We start from the raw sequence: 17,661 nt of genomic DNA, 5'->3' as shown, positions 1-17,661 counted from the left end.
CTCACCCACCATAAATAAAAATGGTCTCACCTTATTCCTCAAGTAAGGTTCCAAATTGTTCAACAATTTTTTGACTTCTTTCTCATCATCTATCTTGCATGTGGTCCTTATCATAGACTTTTGAAGTTCTCTATCCTCTTCTTGAGCTAGTGCTTTCTTATCTATAAGTTTGTCATAGACTTTTTGATTTACTGTGCCGTCAATATCCTTAAGTTTTAGATTGTTAGCAATTATATATCTCACAGTAGAGATATCAATCTAATCTTTCTCAATATCATTATATAGATCATAAAATTTGTTCATCTAAACAAAGTTTCCTTCATGTTAGCAATGGCTGAGTTTATCTTCTCAATCTTCAACTTCCAAGGTTTCCTTTCTTTTCTTGTTGACTATTTAGAAATAGTTACTTTCTCTACCTATTTTGCTTCTTCTTCTTCTTCTTCTTCTTCACTAGATTCCACAATTGTCAACAATGTCTTATGTCTTTTTCTTGGTCTAGTAGCCTGTTGCTTGACTCTTTTAGTCTTTGTAGTCATAACTTCTACTAATCTTTCTGATTTCCTCTTCGGATCACTTGGCTATTCAATTGATACTATATCATATGAAATGCTTTTTTCTAAAGGTATCTTTGCAATAGATACACCAGATGGTTGCCCAACTGATAGTGGTTGCACATACATTATTCCTTGCTTCATTGTCTACCTAACTGCTTGTGACTCACTTTTTGTCATACTAACCTCAGTTAGAGCTTTCTCAATTATAGTCTCAATCTTTTTGTGAGATGCTTTCTCTAAAGATGATTGATGAGCCAACTGAGTAATTTCTTTGTATGTCCCAAATTTGTACTCAGCTTGGTCCTTCTCATATTTCAACAATAGATCAATATATCCAATTGCTATATCATCACTTAACTCATAACCTAAGGAATCAAGGAATGTTCCCTGAGGTTCTACTACTTGAATATAAGTTAAATTTTTATCAACCATAACACATATATCATCTTTGAATCTTTCTACAATTGTAGGTGCAATTATGAATCTTTGTTTCATCCTATTTTGAAATGTCTTCATGATCAAGTTTCTGCTATCCAAGATTTTGTCTACTGGATGTCTTCTACATACATATGTAATGTTTTCCATGGTACATCTCTCACTACTCATAATCTATGTGACTAAAAAGTATGGAAATCTCTTAAGCACATGAAAGAATATATGATTGATCAATGATTGAAATCTAAATACACCATTCTTGGTCCTCTTGATCTTTTCTAAGTTTTCAAGGAGTTGCACTCTTAGAATTTTAGTTAGATAAACTTGTTCTCTCTCAACACAAATCTTATACATTGCATAAATGAATCCTGCTGATAATTCATCAATCTTAGAACTTACACATATAGAGTAGGCAATGATTTTGTTTAGAAATCTTACATCATCTTATTTAATGGTGCTGATCACCATAGCCTTTCCATTATAAATTGCTTTCATGTAGCTCTCAACCTTCTTCTTAACAAGTTTCTCACCTATAGGTACATTGCCTTGTTTGTTAAGACCAGTTACCTCATGAATAAGGTTGACTAAAATGTCAACTACATTGTCTTCCATCCACCATTTTCCATCATGAATTCTACTTAGTATAATCGGTGTCCATTCCTCAATATCAAGTTCGTGGTAGAAATGATATTTGAAAAGGTCTAGTTCTTTCAAATGTTCAAATTCAAGCTTTACTAACATATCATGGTTAAAGACAATTTACATATCTTTGTTCATATTCTCACTCCCAATAGTTTCAAAAATTTTGTTAAGATAACTTCCTATATCCTCCAAATACACTACATTTTTTAGAGTAATGGATAATGTTGAATTAGGGTTTCTTTCTATAGGTTTCAAAGTAACAACCTTCAATTTTAGTCTCTCCTCATTCTTAACATTATGAACAATTGACATATCCACGATTCTATCAAATACAATTTTTATCGAAGAAATTCTATGGAGAAATGATAAAATACCTCTTTCTAAAATTAGTTTAATTCAAAATCGCCTTGTCAAGTCACTTCTAAGGGCTCTATGCTTCTGATATGATTGCAATGAAGTGGTAATCAAGTATGTACTCCATTTTTTTCATTCAATTTGAACTTGTATTAATTGTGTACTTCACAAACACAAAAAAGCTGTCAAATTCATTTTGAAATCAAATATCTACTCAAAATCTTTGTTTGATCTTCAAATGCTACTCAAAGTCTACCATAGCTTCCTTGCATCATGACTTCGAGATTTTAACCCTATTAGGAGTTGTAGCACAGTAGATGCAAGAAGACCTCACTGCCCAAACATGCATTTCAATTACAAGAAGAGCTCACTACCCAAACAAGTAATTAGTCTTTTGGTATATAGGTGTTGTAACTTCTTTCTTCACTAATCTTTGATCTTCAGCTCAATCTCGGATCACAAAAATAGCTTCTTGAAAATTTGCATATATCACTATCACAAAAGTTTGCATATAATACAAAATGCACACTTATGCTTACACTTCATATTGCAAGATATCCTTTACATAAATACCATGCCTTTTCACAAATTGTTGTTGGGTCAGCTAAGACCAAAATACACTTTTCCAACTTAGAGTAAACATCTAGGATGTTGGCCCTAATTGGTCAAGTAATTATGTTGTAAACAAAATAATTCCTTTACCTTTAATTCCACTATTCTACTTCACTGGTAAAATATGAATATCTCTTTTTTGTATAATTCATACAGATTTACGAGGTTATACTTGTCATCATCAACATGTATACTATCTCCATCTAACTTTGCTAATCATAATATGATGTCAGTAACAAGTTACATACAAAACAATACACTGTTGTAAACAACCTTCATACTTAAACAATTTTCTGAGTACCAAAATCTAAGTATCTTTATTTCTGAGGTTTTCTACAACGTACACATCATGTGTTGCCATAAATGTCAATAATTACATATATACATTAGCCAATTGTCAACAGGTTAGTTATGCCATTTGGTATCACAAATGCACCTAGTACATTCAAGAGATTGATGAATGAAGTATTTAAAATTGCATGGGTATGTTTGTGGTAGTCTACCTAGACAACATCTCCACTTTTAGCAAGACCAAAGGAGAACACATGAAGCACTCAGAGCTAGTGTTGAAGAAGTTGCAAGAGGAAAAAATAGCCATAAATTTGGAAAAGAATGACTTATTAAACAAGAGTTAGTGTATCTAGGTTGTGTGGTATCACAAGGTGACTTAAAGATGGATCCTAGCAAGGTACAAGCTATCATAAAATGGCATTCTCTTGAAATAGGGATAGAGGTGGGGAGTTCCCATGGATTGGCTTAGTTCTATAGGAAATTCATTAGGGGATTTAGTGAAATTTGTGTACCTATCCTAGATACAATAAACGAGGGCCACAAAACTAAATTCAAATGGACCAAGGAAGCCAATGAATCCTTTTAAAGGTTGAAATAGAAAGTAATTACACAACCCATCCTAATGTTGCCAAGTTTTGAGAAACCATTCGTAGTAGAGTGTGATGAAAGCAATATAGTAGTTCAAGGATTTTTGAACCAAGAAGGAACATTGGTATCCTTCTTCAGTGAAAGGTTAAATGAAGCCAAGTCAAGTGACTTATCCTATGATTTAGAGCTCTATGCATTGGTTCAAGCCCTTTGAAAGTCGAGATACTACCTTTACCAAAAGTGTTTGTTGTTTATACTGACAACCAAGCTTCGAGTTTCAGCAATACATAGGATAATATGAGCCATATGCACATCAAGTGGATGGAGTTTCTACAATGTTATACATTTACCATCAAACAAAAAAGGGGTAGAGTAACAAGGTGGAAGATACATTGAGTGGTAGATTACACATAGTCCAATAGATTCAATTCAAGAGCATTGGGATAGAAGGATTCAAAGACCTCTATGAAGGAGATGAATAGTTTATAGAATCCTACAAGGTATGATATGAGTTAGAGAATCATTCATAGCAATTTTCTAATTATACCCTATAGAATGGTTTTTTGTTTAGAGAAAACTAGTTATCTATGCCTAGAGGCTCCATGAGGGAAAACCTCATCCAAGAGAAGAACAATGGAAGTTTGAGTGGACATTTTAGTTTGAATAATACTTTGTAACTTGTGAAAAGATTCTTCTATTGGCCCAAGATGCAAAAGCACATCAGGAGGTATATAGAGCAGTGTGTTATTTGCTAGAAAGCTAAAGATACATCTTCTAATGTTGGATTGTATCAACCTTTTCCAACTCCTAACAGACCTTGCAAGTGTTTGAGCATATATTGCATAGTAGGTTTGCCAAGGAAAACCACTGGTTTTGACAATGTATTTGTAGTAGTGGATAGATTCAATAAAATGAGTCATTTTGTACCTTGCAAAACCACACATGATGTCAATTATATAGCTCATCGCTTATTTAAGGAAGTGGTCAAAATTCATGGGTTACCAAGGAGCATTATATTAGACAGGGATGTCAAGTTTATGGGTCATTATTAGAAGACTCTATGGAAGAGAGTTGGAACAAATTTGGCTTTTGCGTACCATCCAAAAAAAGATGGTTGGGATAAGGTGATCGCATACTTGGAAACCTTCTTAGATGTTTAACCAAGGAGTATCGACATGTATGGGATCAAGTCATTCCTCAAGTAGTTTTCTTACAGTGATAGTGTAAATATAACTATTGGCAGGAGTCCTTTTTAGGTTGTGTATGGTGTTCAGCCTATAGGTGTTTGTAATCTCAAAGAGCTCAAAAATCAAGAGGGAATTAGTGGGCATAAAAAATATTTTGCACAATCAATGAAAGAGGTAAATGAATAGGTTAAAAAGACATTGATGGAAGCTAATCAAAAACTCAAGTCCAAGGTAGACAAGAGAAGGAAGGAACTTCAGTTTGAAGTAGGTGATTAGTAATTTTCATATGAGAAGAGTGGGACCAGATAAATTCCTAGCCATGTATGGGCATAATGCTTACAAGGTAGACCTTCCAAAGGAGCTATTTATCTCTCTTGTTTTCAATGTTCAAGACCTTGTCAGATATAAAGGACCTAAGATCAAGGAAGGAGAACACAATGCATATGTAGAAGAGGATGTAAAGAATCTCAAAGTACCTGCACCAATGAAACCACAAGCATATCAAATCCTAGATTCAAGAGTGAAAAAGAAAACTAGACATGGTGTATACATGGAACATTTAATCAAATGGAAGCACCGACCTGAGTATGAGGCTACTAGGGTAGAATAAAGTGATTTAAAGAAGATGGGAATTAGTAAAGAACACTTAAATATAGGACCATCTCAACTTCTTATTGCAACGGGGTAATGGTGCAGGAGCACCTAAAGGATTGGTCAAACTCTAGAGACATTTTGACTTGCAATTGTGCTAGCCAGATCAAAAGTGAATAAGGGATGGTTCAAAGTCCCAAGTGTGGGTGTTTGAGTTGTTTAGCAATCCAATCCAATAGGTCATGGACACATGGTTTCTTAGCGAGTTATCAATATAAGCGTGTAGTTGCAGAAGTTGCTTAGATAGGCCCAAGGTGGTCAAACATTGACTTTGACCCCAAAGTCGGTGGAAAGGTGTACAAATGCAATTACTAGTTGATTTAAACCAAAATTGGCTCAATTGGAGTGAGTTTGAGGTTAGAATTCCTTAGAATGCAAAAAGATGTAAAGTTGCTCATGACAACTTCACAACTTTGCAAAGTTGTCATGACAACATTGACAACATTTGTCTAAACAATTGTAGCTTGCCCAAAATCAGTTGGAGAGTCATACAAGTGGTCACCACACATAAAAAATAACTATATAAGATCATGAAAATCTCAAGGAGTTCTTGTTTGAAATATTCGACATTTGTTTTCTTTAGCCCTAACAAAAATTTCAAACAAAAGTTTCCACAACAATTTTATATAAAGCAGGCTTTCTATTTTAAAGTCCTTTCCTTAAGTCACATGTATACTTAGACTTCTTATAAAACATTTTGGAGGAGAAATTTGTCTTTTACATATGCTTTTAAGTTCTTTAGTAATGAAAAAATTATACTTTTCTAAATTGTTCCTTTTTATTAAAAAAATGTTCCAACTTTTAAAGTTTATGTTTTAATCAAAAAGTTATATTTTTTTGTTTATCTATCAATTTTTTTGATTTTGGTGTTTAAAAAAATAAAAGTTTAATATTTTTTTTCATATATACTTTACTCAAAGGATAAATGATAAAGTTGTAAAAAACTTCCCTTTTTACTATTTTTAAAAGAAGACGATTTATTTCTTATTTTTCAGTTTCATCTTTAAATGGAAGTTATATTATTTTTCCTAAACATGTCTACATTATTTCAAACATTTATGCCAACCATTTGGCTTCATGTGAGTTAGATGTGATCATTTTTTTCTATGATTTTAATTGTGCAATTTCATGCCATGTTATTTAGGTATATTTATTCAACTATATATGAGGCCCCACATTATTGCCTGAATAAATATACAACTTATGTTGATTGTGATGATTAGTAAACTATATGGGTGTATTTCTTCTTTGATACACAAAATAACATAAGTACCATTGTTCACCCTCAATGGAGTTTCCACTTAATATTCATACTTTTACTACTCATTGCTCTTCCAAGCATCACTTTAGGATTTGTGTTATCTTAGACAATTACATTCAATTTGAATATGCTCTATTGATTTGCACATAGTTGTGGTTTTATGCTTTTATAGAATCTATTCATGCCCCTGTTGGCGCTTTATGGTTTTAATACCATTGATTTATATGAAGTTTATTGGATTTTTTATAAGTTGCATAGGGAGCCAGTTTTTCAAGGTTAACTATAGATGACCCCTCAGTTATATCTAACTCATATCATGAAGGTTGCCTCAGTATACTTATCCATAATTGCCTTATCCGACCTGTAGAGTATCCCTTCATCCTATAATGGTGTGCACTTACTTTATATGGAGTTTCCTTCCATTTGGTTATATTTGTTCCACTTTGAAAGATGATATTTATATGGAGTTTCCCTCCATTTTGATCTATTTTTTCTACTTTGAAAAGATGATATTTATATGGAATTTCCCTCTATTTGGTTCTATTTGTTTTCCTTTTAAAGATGATGCTTATATGGAGTTTCCCTCCATTTAGTTCTATTTGTTCTACTTTGAAAGATTATATTTATATGGAGTACCCCTCCATTTGTTCCTCATGAAGAGGATGTTATTTATGGATTTTCCCACCATTTTTAGTTGATTTGACCCATCTTGAAGGCAATTGGTTGTTATTATTTCTAGTAAACATGCTAGAAATTTGAGATCTTGAGTTGATCTAGTGCTTGAGTCACATATTTATTGAGTTATCTCTGTCTCTCGTCATATTTCTTTAATAACTATACTAAGTGGATAATATTTTGCATACTTCATTGCTTAGATCGCGAGTCATGTAGGTTATGGATTGATCACTCATTAACTTGCAATGGGATGATTCATTAGTGGACTATCTATATCCACATGATTGATGAATTGTTGATATTGGTGTCATTAGTTGGCCTTGTGTGCGATCATTTTTCTATTAGTATATTACCTTCATGAGAGCATTGATAAATACTTTTCTGATCTAACATTCTTTGATATTTTGAGCATTTGATTTATTTTGATATTAGGTTAACTCCATTGCTTTGTCATAATAGGTTACATTTACATTTATCACTCTATCCCAATTTTCTCTATGAATTTTTTTTACACTTATAAAATTTCAAAGGATTGCAAAATGAAATTCTCCTTCTCAATAGTTTCCATGTTTCTTGTGTCTATTTTTTCAAGTAATAGATCAAGGCACATACAAGAGATCATTATTTTGTACATATCCTATGCACCACGAATCCACTTGATGATATAACACATTTGAAGGACCTATTCACTTTATTTCAAAGATGTAACTACAATGACAAGAGATTTCTTGCATCATTGAAGACATTTCAACTTAGATTAAGATGTGTTTTTTGTAAATTGGTTTTGATACTTGTGGTTGTAATATCCCCATGTAAAGATTATAGCAGGGGTGTTAGAATTAATAATCTTTCCTTGGTTTTATTTATTTAATTTGGGATAAGCCAAGGTATCTTTCATGTATTTCATCCTCTAGTCCACATGTGAGGAAATTCCATTTACTTGTCTGCTTGTCAATGTGTGAGGACAACTCATTTTTTGTAAAGCATTTAGCAAGAAAAATAGTTTAATGCACACACTTATGAATGTGGTATTCATTCACATAAGAGTTAATAAATAACTCCTCTTATCATCTATATATAAGAGGTGCTCCTCTCTCATTCTAAATTCCACACACTCACTATGTAGTTCTTGTAATAATCTTATGGCTCCATCTCTTTCTCATTTGATCTCTCTCATTCTTTAGGCTTTTGCCTCATTCATATAATTCACAAGGGGTTTTCTTTGCTTTCCCTTTCAAAATCTCTTGTGTATCCTCTTGTGTTGATCCTTGGAAATCTCTCTTTGATTTATGGTAATTATATTCATATCAAGCTTTTTTGTAGCAATTTTCATTTTATTTTAGTAATATTCTTACATCCTGTAATTTTTATAAAGGCTCAAAATCCAATATTTGTTCCTCGAGAGAAGGAACAACTTTTTTTTCTTATTCTTCCTCAATAAAAGAGGGAAGCTCTTTCAATAAGAGGACTATGTCATCTTCCTTATATTTAATTTCCACCTCTTCACCCTCTTGCTACCTAGGTGAAGGCTCACAAAGAATAGGTTGCAACTCCTCCAATGGTAACTTTTTGGGATTTTCTCAACTCTCTGGAAATGACATATTTGGAGCATTAGAAGTCCATACGATTGATCAACTCTTGAAGAGTGGAATGCAAATAGGTATAAGAGGCTGATAGGGCAATGCTTTTTTCACAGGGAGTGGAGAAGTTATGGTAATAAGATCTTGTAATGGAGGGGGATTCTTGAAGCTTGGAATGAAAATCTTTGGAGAAGGGATTGTCTCTACATCTTTGGTCTAAAAATGAGCTAGCTTGAGCCTCATTTCCTCTTCTTTTGGTGCATCAACTTAGTTCTCTCTCTCTCTCTCTCTCTCTCTCTCTCTCTCTCTCTCTCTCTCTCTCTCTCTCTCTCTCTCTCTCTCTCTCTCTCTCTCTCTCTCTCTCTCTCTCTCTCTCTCTCTAATATAGGTTGAGTATGCCATCTCCTCCTATTGTCAGCCTAGCTCTTGTTGCCTTCCAATCTCATCAAGATGCCTATCACATGGCAACAATTTCTTATTCTACTCATGTAACCTCATGTCCATTTACTTACTATTTTCATGAAACTTATGGTCTATATACTTTTGGAAATCCAACATATCATTTCTTCAAACTTTTCATATGGAGATGTTGGGACTAATGGAGAAAGGGTCGAAGGGTAATAAGAATTTTGAGCATATTAGCAATTTGGTGTTGTACATAAATTTTGCCCATAACTAGCTTGAGGTTGAGATTGATATTGATAATATAATGAATGAGGAAAAGGCATTTCATGATAGGTGGGGAATTATAATCATTTCTATGAAATGGGTCCATGATTAGAACTTCATAAAACCTACAATTTATAGAAAATCTTAAATATCACAAAAGATCAAGAATTGTCCTCACATACCAACACAAATTCTTCTTGAAACAGATAGATTTTTACTTAGATTCTTTGTGGTGTTATATTTAAATGCCTCCAAAGGTTGATAGCATTGAGAATAACAACCAAATTCTTAGTGGATGGATCTTGAATTGGCTAACCAACAGACCTTGGAGCCGAATCCATGTCCCACCAAGAGTGCTAAAAGCTATGGTATGACTGTTGGAGGTTCTAAAAACTATTTTGAATCTTTGAATGGTTGTCCCATTGAGCGTGCCAAAAATTGGTGACACAAATTTTTTTACTAATGCCTGAGATATTATTCTTGGGTGACCTCATGTAACATGGAAGCAAACTCCAAGTGTTGGACTTGCACTCTGATTTTGAATCTCTGGAGAAGGTTGACTTCATCAAAATTACTATGCGCCTAAACTACTAATTTGAGTTAAAGTGAGAAGGATTTCATTAAAATAAATGTTGAAAGCAAAAGGGGGTGATGCACAAAATTGAAACATGGTTATTATATTTACCTATAGCTACAAAAATCATAAATAATATACTTAAATACACATACCTTAACTCTAATCTACCTTCCAAGAACATGTATATAGGTTAAAACTTGTCATATGTTGTAAGGAAAAGGATTTGACTTCATAGCAACTGCAAGCATGCTAAACATGACATACAAACTAAGAAAATAGAAGATAAACATTCAATATAAAGCACATTGAAATGCACATGATAGTAGAATAAAAAGAAGAGGTAAAAGAAACATATTTCATTAATGGAAGGAAAAAGAGAGTTACAACTGTAGAGCATAATGGTATTGAAAATAACCAGAGAAGACCCCATAAAGTATATACAAACCTTTCCTTTGTAGGGTTTAGGCATAACCTAGATTTTACATTTGGGTTTAAACTCTAACTAGACTGGATTCAAGGTTATAGAATAATAAAAAATATAATCTCTGTGTGAACATTAATCCATAAGGATGAGTGCATCTAACAGTGAGATGCAATAAATATGCATGGAGATGTATTGACATCATGCTAACAAGGCCAAATAAGTCACTTATCATTAAATTAATAGTCCTTGTAACATTTTGTGGCCATAAGAAATCAGATTGTGCCCCTGTCAAAAATATTAAGATGGGATAACACAAAGATTTAACCCACTTCCACACACTAATGAAGTTGACCCATTAACTATCACAATTTCACAAGTACCTCCAAAATATTGTTGCAAAAAATGTGAAATAAATCCTATCTTTTGATGATTGGAAAGATGCACATCATAAATGATGGTACTGGCATGGGCCCACATCACTTGTCACTTGAAAAAGCCTTTAAATATTATAGATGATATAATTCCCCATTAAAAAAGGGAAAAAGAATGCAGAATGGGATAACACAAAATGTTAACACCCTTCCATATGGCACAATCTTGTTAAGTGCTAAAATGATGTGCTACATGAAAGCTGGGACACATGCAATAGCACAAGCCTTTAACCTTGGTAAAATACTACATTACCACCACTTGAACGAAATGGAACATGTGGCAGAGCGCAAGGGAAAAAAGGGAACCCTATGAAATAGCTAGACACATATAACATGAAATGTTAATCATACATTTTTTATGTTAACCCAATGTGACATATTTTAGCCCATTGAAGATTTCTTAGATTGGTTATCTGTGATGGGTTGAATGGCAACAAAAATAGAAAACATTAATAATGTTGAACGCACAATTTCTTTTGAGACTTTCTATAAATATATGTTTTTATGAGTCAACTTACTATAAATAGTAAGTAATTTTGGTGACCAAAATAGTAATTTTGGGAAGTGTCATACATATACTCATATGAGTTAAATACCTAGTAAATTTAGTAACTGGTATGTGATGAGGACTTTGCAACTCAGTCAATATATGCAACTCAAACTCATGTTTGGAGATACAATTTTAAAAATATTATGATTGTGATAATTTTTTAATAATAAGATTGAAACATATTTTCTTATCATTTTGTTCCTAAAATAATCTTACTATTTTTTTCCATTTAAATTTTGTGTAATGTGTATTATATCTTTTCTTTAATTTTTATACTTGAAATTTTCATAACATGTGTATCACCAAAGAGTAGCCTAAATGCTTATGGACTTTTCTTTTCTTTTGATTTTTCCCTTTTTTATATTGTCACCTTCATGCCTAAACCAATGAAACTAATACTTTGAAATGACTAATAATATATATAGTTTTTTGATAAGGCATGTTTTTTATTTGTTTTTATATAAGTGAGAAAGGAAGTGAAAAGTTTTTACATTTATGAAGCTCTATAGGTCACCAAAGTCTTCATACTATGGAAAAGAGAGTGGTATAAAACCCATGGACGTCATTTTATGCATAATTTATATTGTATCGTTTATAAGGCCAAGTGATGATGCCTAATGAATGATGGTTGTTTAGAGGGTTTAAATATCCAAAATTCATGTAATGGCTATAGATTTAATTTCATGAGTTCTAATGTATAAATGGAAAGTAGGTTTGAATATACATCTGTGACATGGCATGATATATGATAAATGCAAGCATGATAAAAAGCAAGTATATGTCAAAGGTTAAAAAGGAAAAATTCATGGTTACTCTTAGCATACAAACAACATGAGACTCTATTATAATTAATCATTCTTAGCTTAAAATATTTCATGTCCTCAAAGGAAGGCAGAAATGGGAGATACATGCATGTGAAAAATTGTAAAACCAATGAGACAAATAAATAAGGTTTAATAAATAATTAGGTCAACATGACTAGAAATCACAAATATATCATACTTTGTCATCCATAAATTGTTTCCATATAGTGGAAGGGATACATCGAATGATAGTTTTTGAAATAAAATGATCCAAGAGCATCCAAGTGGACAAGCAATAAATTTTTCCAAATATGATTACTAGTTTTTTTTATCATGTCTAATTTTAATTTATTTTTGTTGACATGTGTTTTCAAGCTCTAGAGAGTTTTATTATGTCTTATAATCTTCGTGCCATTAACGACTATATTATGGAACTTCAAAAGAATACAAGTGTTGGAAATTTGGCTAAGTAGATAAGTTGGATTTTATGGCAACATATCTTCAATATTAAGAAGGAAGATCTTGAAGATGAAGATTCAACATTTAGACTTAGAAAATTATCTAAGTATCAACTAAGTTATTTGGCAGAGCAGATACAGTTTTGATGTGCATAATTGATAAAGGCATTATTTGTACGTGTGTGGTTAGGTGCGAGTAGTACATAGTGTTATGATGATTTATACTAGAGTGCAAGTTAGTATGAAAAAAGATATAAAGGTTTTACCAGTTGAGGCAGTATACTAACATGAATAGAGTATACTAGGAAATGATTAATTTTGAGTTAAGGAATTGTTTTATTTATGGAATTATTACTTGACTAAGTAGGGACAAAATTCTAGATGTTAAACCTAAGAGGGTAAGATTTAATTCTGTATTTTACCAAGTGCATGAAAGCTTGAAGGCCAACTAGACAATGTTTTATGAATTACAAAGGTATAAGGAAAGTTTGTAAATGTGAAATTAAGTGTATTTCTAATGAAGACTATGCAAAATTTATGTAATGTGAATTCTGATCTATAATCAATGAATAGCAAGTTTTGTGAAGAACAACAAGTGACATATCATATATTGAAGATATCGACAGTAAGCAAAGAGTTTTTTTTATATCTATCCTTTTGTATCAAGGAATTACATTGCAAGTTACATGTTTGGGCAATGGGCTCAGCTTGTTCAACATCTTGTATATGTATATGTACCAACTCCTAACAGGGTTGAGGCTTCTAACAAGGATCAAGATACCATATGCATGTGATAGACTCCTAACAAGGTCAATATCACTTACTAAATACTTTAATTAATGGATCATTTTGTGGGTACCACCCTCAACAGGGTTTTCGCTTGGCCAAGGTTTCCCTAGTTAACAAAAAATAGTGTTATGAATTCTCTTATATGTGGTTATGTTTACTATTTAGTGTAATTAGTTTTCTTTCATATGCAAGTTATAAGGCAATTACGATATCTAGTTCAGGGCTAAAGTTTGTAGAATATCGATTCACCCCCCCCCCCCGCCCTCTCAATATTCCATATTTCTAACAATTGTTATTAGAGTACAATTACTTAGAAGAGGCTTAACAACTTTAGTAAGATCCCTATGGATATGGAACACTTATAGAACAATGTAGAAGAATCTCTTAAGTCAATTGACATTCTTACTGAAGAAAGAGATGTTAGAATCTTTTAGAATAACTGAGAGGGGGGCTGAATCAGTTATTCAAGGTCCCAAATGCCCTAATAAGACTTTTTTTTTTTTCACCAAATGTAGTGAACTCATAAAGCTTTTAACCATCCAAGCTTAAATCAATCATATTAGCAAGTTACAGTAAATCAACATGCAAAGGTAAAACATGCAAGATCAACACATGACACAATGATTTACGTGGAAACCCAATTTGGGAAAAACCACCAGTAACATGCTACTTGATTCTCACTCTTCTGAAGTGATGCCCTGTTAAAGGCCTGCCCTGTTAAAGGCTTACAACACACTGTTAAATGTGACCTTGTTAGAGGATTTCACCAAACTATTAGGAATGGGCCTGGTTAAAGGACTTTAGAACATTCACTGGGAATGTCACCCTGTTAAAGGATTTATCTCATGTCTATCAAACCAACCTAAGTCCATAGGATTTAAACTAATTGTTACAATTGCTAGAAAGTAACAACAATGAACTTTTGATTTGATATAACTTACAACATACTTTGCAGATTTCAGATCACACTTTCAGTTTAGTCCTTATGCTTGGCTTTTATCTCTTCAGCTCTGATTGCTTGTCATCTATTCAAGCTTCGTCTCCTTGAGTCTTCTAACTCACTGTACTAATGCATCCATATCAGGGGTCTTCTTACTGAAACAGAGTAACTATGCTCTCTTTCCTCTTTTCCACCTTCTTCAGCACTTTACACTTTCATGCTTGACCACCCCTCTCTCATTAATTTTTTTCATTAACTAATGACTCCTTATATAGAGATCTGATATGCCTTTGCCGCTCAATTCTCCCTCTTCACTTTTAGGGTTTCAATATGGATTAGGTAAAATACAATGTATCTACCCCATATCTTGTTCTCTTCTAGAAACTTCGCCAGTTGTATCCTCAAAAACGTTTTACATGGTGTTCTATGCCACTAGCTCATCATTCTTATCTTCTATTTAATTTACAAACTTTTAAGTAATAACCTTGTCGGCTTAGTTCTGGCAAATCTTCGATCTTCGAAATAATGCAGCAACTCGGCATTATTTGTTTTACTGATGCTCGGCATCTCAGTCTTAGTCGGCATCTACACAAAACTGTGTTACTCGGCACTTACAGAAAATTGTGTTACTTGGCACCTACTCTTTACTTGGCACCTGAAGATCACTCGGCTTATATGATATACTCGGCACCTTCTCTTAGTTGAGCTTTGTAAAAGACTTAGCTAACACCTAACCTCTTTAATATGTTTCAGTGTGCCCTTTTTCTATATCTTATAGTATGTTATCAAATACACTTTTTCATCAATGGCTTAGCTGATCCTAGTACTTCATTACAACATCATAACTTCAACCTTTCTCTAGGTGTTCTAGTTACATCTTATTGATTGCCACCACCTTGTCAACCAACTAATTGATAGTATTTGGATCACTAAAGCAATTGTCATTCCTGCAAGTAGCAAGTTTGACATCAATGACAAAACAATGATTGAGAACATTCTTTATCATTCCAACAACTCTTATTATCAATTCAATCATTTCTAACAAGAGATAACCTAAAAGAAAGATATGGAGATGCAAAATACTACATTAGAAAGTTGAAAGACAAGATTGATCATCTCAAATCCAGAAAGGAACCTAAAGATCAGACAAAAGATAGTAATGGAGTATCAAGATTAATGAAAGAAAATGAGATTCTAAAACATGAGTTGAAGATCACTGAACTAAATATAAGCTTGACGAAAGATGATAGCAAAGTTGAGTTAGATCTGAAATCTGAAAATCAATATCTTAGATCTCATCTTATAAAAGTGACATTTGAACTTGAATCCATTAAGTTAGAACATGAAAAACTTGATAAATACAACACTATTGTGAAATGAGAGTTAACCTAGACTAAGCAACAATTATAGAAGCTATATTCCAATAATGAGAAAACTGATGAGAAACTATATTTTCAAAGACCTTCCTATGATAAGATTGGTCTTGGATTTTTTTTGGAGAAAAGTCAGCCAGGAAATCTGAAGCTAGAAAGGAACCAGATCCAGTTATTAAGCATTTATAACATAAGAAATATGACTAGAATAAGATTGGATCAAATCAATCGAAAGATGCATCAAAAGAAGTTGAGCAAGCAAGTCAACCTAAGAAAGTTGATGAACCAAAGGCAAGCTGAATTGCCTATGGAATTAAGATATGAATTCAAAGGTAGATGCTTTATATGTAATGAAATTGGCTATATGAAGAGGGACTGTATCGGTAATTCATTTAAACCTATTACTAATTTTTACTATTATAGTTGTCATGGTTTTGGTCATAAAGTAGTTGATTGTAAGAAACCTAAATTTGATAGTAATAATAGCAATAGTAGAATGTTGAGAGGTACTAACCTTACAAGAGAAAGAAGGAGATCCAATGAAGGAGTTAATGAAACAAGGAACAACATTGTGTGCTACCAATGTAAAAAATTTGGACATATTGCCACAAATTGCAGAGCACCTATCAACCAGTCCAGACCTAATCAAAGAAATAGTGCACCAATATGTTGGATATGTAATATTTTTGGTCATATAGAAAGATTTTGTAGAATGGATATGAGGAACTTTAGCAAGAGTCCAAATTTTACAAGGGACAATAACAAAAATGTTAGAAGGAATAATAGTAGCAATAGCAAGCAAAAAATGAGTTGAGAGAGCATGCAGGAGAATTTCAAGAAGTATTTGTCAAAGTAAAAGATTTATCAACCTCACATGTAGCATTGGAGAAATAATCATTTGATGTGCCTGAAGGAAGAATGAAGTCATCAATTGTTTACGATTCATCCTATTTGAATTGAGCATCTTTTATAATTGAAATAAGCAATAGAGAGGGAGAAAAAATATCATACAAAAAGTTAATGTTTGCATAATTAGTATGAGGTAGTGCATGATGAGTCAAAGCTATGGTTAAGAGTGCATGTCATTTGGAGATTGTATGTGAGTGTGCAAAATAAAACAAGTTTACTGGTAATCAAAAACAACTTTTTATGAATTGCATATTTGTGCAATTAATGTGAAGATTGATTTGGTGAGATTTAAGAGATGTGAATGAGATCCTGTATACCATTTGATTGTGTGAAGAGTTAAGGAGAAATAAAGAGAAAATTGAAATCATTTGAAATTGAATTGAAGGTAATTTGAAGTACGAAGTTCAAAAAACCCTAGTTACATGTTGAATCAAAGTATTTTACTCTTACAAGCATTTGAGCAGAAAATTAACTTCAAAATTCAAGTAAGAAAATGGATAGATCTTTGATTCATAATGTTGAGGAAATAGCAAGACCTTAGTTGAAGTTAAACCTAGTAAAAACCTTGGTAGATGAGCCTAGTGTTGTGTTTTCAAAAGTTTTAGAAAAATATCATTCACTTGGAAGACATTAGCAATTATCTCAAAAGTAAATTTGAGACTATAGGAGAAGAATATATTTCCAAGGAGTTCGACCTAATCTACAATCAAAACATGAGTTATAAACAAGGTTTTGAGTATCTGAAGGATAATGACCTAGTAAATTTCCTATTTTTCTACAAATTTGACAATGAGGAATGGACAAAGATTATACTAAGCAGAACTCATGATGGAAAGTTTTGGTTGAGAGATAATGTAGTAAAGATTTCAGCCAACCTAATTTCTGAAGTTACTATATTATATGTAGTG

Source organism: Cupressus sempervirens, chromosome 6, assembly GCF_028749045.1.
Source record: "Cupressus sempervirens isolate cs-2001-9-10 chromosome 6, ASM2874904v1, whole genome shotgun sequence".
Taxonomy (NCBI): Eukaryota; Viridiplantae; Streptophyta; class Pinopsida; order Cupressales; family Cupressaceae; genus Cupressus; species Cupressus sempervirens.
Note: the sequence above shows the minus strand (reverse complement) of the source record.